Genomic DNA, 4,841 nt, shown 5'->3' on the forward strand with positions numbered 1-4,841 from the left:
GTCTAGTTTGCAGAAAGCGATTCTGCTGCGTATGAAAAGAGGCAGACCCTGGGGCCTTGTAGGTAGGAGCTGGGCTGGCAGTGAGAGGGGAGATGAAAAGCGGGGGATGTGGACGATTTGGGCCTCCTCCTGACCTTTCAATCCCTTCTATTTCGTCCTTTGGGGGCAGCTCAGGCTTGGGACAGGATCTTTGTTGAGGGGCGGAGGTAGGGGGCTCAGTCTCCTCTTTCTTTGCTTCACTAGCTCCTCCAGGCGTTGGAGCCCACCAGATTTCCAGGCCTCCCGTGGGGTGCCCAGGACTTAAGAAGAAAATTGGGAGACCACCTTTCCACCTCTCACCTGAGCATTTCTAAACGGGACATCTTCCCCCAGTTTCTGTCCTTTCGGCAGGCTAATAGTTAAATAGTTTCGCGGCTCTGACATTTTCCCCCTCCGCCAGCAGAGGATCTCCTCCGCCTAGTGAATTACGGAGTGTCAAGAAAGGTGTAGCGACCAGTCAAGCAAAAAAAAAAAAAAAACACCCCCCCACAAACGCCACACCCACAGCCGCCTGCCAGTATCCCGGAGCGCCAGTGGGGTAGGGGTGGAGGGTGAGTAAGTAAGGGGGCGCACACTGGTCTCAGCGGACCTCGAAGCTCCGTATGGGGTGACTACTCCCAGTAGCCCCTGCCCCACAGTTGGCAGCTCGTTGTGACCATGGCTTCTGGCCAGGCCTAGCTTCTAGGGTGCGGCTGAGATCTGCTTAGGTTGTGCTCTACCCAGCTATCCAAATGTTCTCCAAATCCAAGCCCCCAGTACAGGGTGAGGGGCGCGGGCGGATTGGAGTAGGAGGAGGCAACCGACCTAGGAGGCTGGTGGGGGTGAGAAGATGTGCTGCTAATCCCAAGGCTGGCTGGACAGGAGAGCTGGGGTCGCCTTACCTTTGGAGACAGAAGAGGTTCAGAAGGGTGCGAGGCGGGGGTTCTCAGCCTCCAGAAACCCTCTGGGTCCCCCCTCCCCGAGGCCGACCGCAGGCCAAGCAGGGGTATCTGAGGGCGGGGCGGAGGAGGCGGAGGGAGCCACCAGCGGTAGGCGCGCAGGAGCTGAGTTGCCGAGCATCTCTGGCGAGGCCGCCTTTTATGGGCGTTATTAGCGCCCCTGTCTAGACTGGAGAGGACACCTCCTCTGTGTGTAAACAGAGGCGGCGGGCTCTGGCGGGAAGGGGAATTGCGCGTCAAGGGGGCGAGCGGCCCTCCCCTTCTCTGGCCACCGGAAGATCAAGGCCTTTTCCACCCTCCCCCCTTCTCTGTGCTCCCTGTGATGTCAAGGTCAGAAAGACCTAGTCACGGTCAAGGCTAAAGGAGGAAGAGCCTGGTTGGTTGCGAAAAGACTCTGGCCCCCTCCTCCTCCCAGAAGCCCCTTGCTCCCCAGGGCCCCGCAATCCTCCAGCAGTTCAGGTCTAAACACACATCTGCCTGAATCAGCAGTTGGAGTTTTTTGAGGGGGCGGTTTCCGACACCATCCAAGCAGGGCCCAGGTGGATCCTAGGGTGGGGAGTTCTCTTTTGAATAGAGGGGGCTGCTGCAGGGTCCCCAGCTCCAATCCTTTCAAAGATGGAGAATGTCCCAGGGGCTGTTCCTGCCTTATGCCCATACTGGCCTGCTAATCCAGCCGTCTGTGGATCAGCCTCAGGAGCAGATGGTCTGGAGACCGTTGTGGAGGGATCCCCAGAGAACTGCTGGCCTTGCTCTCTCAGGTGGGTTCCTGACTGTGAGACTACCGACTGAAAAGCCCAGCTCTAGGTCTGGGGACTAAAATGTGAGTAGGGAAGAGATTTTTTCCCCCCAAGCTCAGAAAGATGTAACTGAGCCCTCCTTGCCAGCAGGGCAGAATGACCTCCAGATGGAGAGTCCTGTGAGGCTCCAGCCCACCAGGTCCCCTGTCTTGGCCTCAGAGGGCATGAGGAGTGGAGGGTGCCATCAGATTATGAAAAATAGCAGAAGCCTCAGTCCCAGAGGATAAGGACTGTTTCCAGGGGAAGCCTCTGTGCTCACAGCCCTTTAGACCTCTTCTAGCCCCTTGCACCCTTGTATTTATTACAGCCTCGCTTTCCCATAAACACTAGAAGACTAGCCTTGGAAAGAAAGACTTTTTATAGACTTAAATAAAGAACAGAAAACACATTTTATACCCTGGGATGAGTGCTGGGGTTCTCACTCCTACTTACACAGCTGCACACACAGGCAGTAAAGACTGAGAAAATTCTCCACTGGTCAAAGGCTCTATAGACACACATGTGTGTGAGTGTGCGTGCACACACACATACACACATTCACAGGAATGTCTTGCAGAGTCCCCAGTAAGAATGCAAACTCTTGGAGGAAGGAAAGGTAAGGGACCAACTTGATCAGGAAAAAATAATACATTTTCCCACTTTGCCTCCCTAGAACACACACTCACAATACCTGTCTCACAAGAGCATTTCCATTCTCATGCTTACTTACTCTTATGGAAGAGGCAGCTCTTTAAAATTGATTCAGTCATGATAATTCTCCAAAAATCCATCCAGATGTATTTAATCCAGGGCATGAGAGGGTCCTAAACACCCTGGCACACTGGGACTCAGAGGGACTTCAGTCTTTGCACTGGATTACTGGAATCCCAATGCAACCCCAAGGAGCCTGCATAAGCTTTCTCCTCTTTTCCATCACCTTCTTTTGGAGCCTTAGCATGGATCCCTCTGTGTGTGGGAAGATTCGCTCATTTGACTACTATGTGTGGGTTTGTGTGAGGAAGTGGGGGATCCCTCGGAGAACTCTAGACTTCTCTTTCCTCACTTTGTCTCCAACTTCCACTGTGTCTACACTGTGTTGTGGAACTACCCAATGCACCCATTCAAGTCAAAAGGGGTGAGGGTCCATATTAAGGGAGCCCCAGGCCTCCTGTATACTCACTTCCATTTTCTGACCAAACATATATTAATCTTCAACTCTTTCCATCTCAGGGACATGCTGGGGTTTTGGGCAGAGGTTAGAGTGGTGGGTGGGAAGAGAGAAGGGAGATGAACATTTAAAAAAAAGAATGAAACTTATTCCTGGGAAATCACTTACTCCCTCCTAAATCTCTACTGCCTTGCATGTGATTCTTTGGTAGTTAACCCAGAGTTGAAACAGAGTTAAACAGGACTGGCGTCACATCAGTAGCAAAGCCTCCACAGAGTGAATTCTTCAGGTTCTTTGTCTTTCATACTCCCTCTGTTTGTGTGTTTCACCCCCAAACATTTATTTACATAAAAAATTAAAAACTTCAGCCATCAGGCAAAGGGAGATGGGAAAACTCTGATTTCCAACCCAGTGCCTCCAGTCTTTCTGTGTATTGGGAGAGGAAAAAATTATATATAAATAAAAATTGCTGCAGTAAAGATTTAATCTGAGATAACATTGTTTTAGGCTATATTGCTTTTTAAAAGTCTCTTAACCTGACAATTTAACGATCTCATTAACTCCGCCAGATAGGAAGATAGGCACAGACGGACGGGACGCGACAGGGAAAACAAATTAGTGGCAGAGTCTATAAGGCTCCTGATTTTTTGAAAGACTGAGTTTTCCAGGAACACTGGAGAATAAAAGTAGGGTTGGCTTAGCCAACTGGGGTCCCAAGGGGTCTTAGTGGCCCGACATCTCTGCATAAATTGATAGGGCAGGAAATTGATAGGGCTGTGTAGACCCCTTCCTAGCCCCAGCCCTGAATTGGCTGGAGGGATTTGGGATCTCATGGGGGCAGTAGGGCCTCAGGAGACTATGGTTAGCGCCCCACTGCTGCCTCCACAATACCCAGCTCCTGGCTGGGATACTGCCTTCTTAGCACCAGAACCAGATCTGAGCTCCAACTATTAACTGAAGTAAACGTCAGTGTACTTTTCTTACTTACCTGATCCCAGGCTTTTTCAGCCACTGATTACACCCTTCTATTCCCAACATATAGTCCTCATCTATATGGGGCACCAGGATGGGAAGAAGTTTTCTCCTGTCTAGATAGTTTCAACCACCCAAAGTTTAAAAAAAAAAAAAAAACTTAAATGGAACAAACTAAGAGTTTGGGATCTTCTCAGCTGGGGGTGATGTCTACACTCTTCCTCTGCCTATTCTGGCTGGGTCAGAGCATCAGAGACTTCTCCAAAGAGCCAGTAGACAGCGGGGCTTCAGAAAGAATCTGAGCAATAAAATCAAGGCCGAAAAAAAAATTTTATTTTAAAAACAGGTTTGAGTTTTTTCTTTTTGCATTCAATACATTGTCATTCAGACATCACAATACTATATACAGATACACAACATTTTTTAAAAAGCCTATTTTTGACGAACATTTCAAAAGAACACTGTTTTGTAATGCGCCACGGGAGGGGAGGAGGGCCCCCAGCACAAAGTTGGCCTTTGAGGAGGGAAATGTTAGGTAGCGTCTATGTTAGCTAGCTACTTGGGGGCCGTCATTTTGGCCTCCTGGAAGAAAACTGCTTTCCTCTGGACAATCAGTAAAAGTGAAAGTGTGAGACCTCTCTCCTCCGCTATTGCCATGTTGGAAAAGCAACTGGAGAAGGAGTCTGCTGGAGGATCCACTCTCCATCCCCTTAGAAGAGAAGTTTGTCCTGTTTTTTTTTTTTTAAAGAAAAAAGTTGTGCTTTTTTCTTTATCCCCAAAAGAGAGAGGAGGAGAGCGGGAGAAAAAGAAGAAGAAAGAGAAAGAGAAGGAGGAGAAAAGAGAAATATTGAGAAGCATGGTTGAGTTTCTGTCCTTGTTCTACATGTTGACTGGGAGAGACCAGAGGAGGCAGTGGAGGCAAAGGCGGCTCCTGAGAAATTCAGTTTC

Source organism: Pteropus alecto, unplaced genomic scaffold, assembly GCF_000325575.1.
Source record: "Pteropus alecto unplaced genomic scaffold, ASM32557v1 scaffold220, whole genome shotgun sequence".
NCBI classification, from domain to species: domain Eukaryota; kingdom Metazoa; phylum Chordata; class Mammalia; order Chiroptera; family Pteropodidae; genus Pteropus; species Pteropus alecto.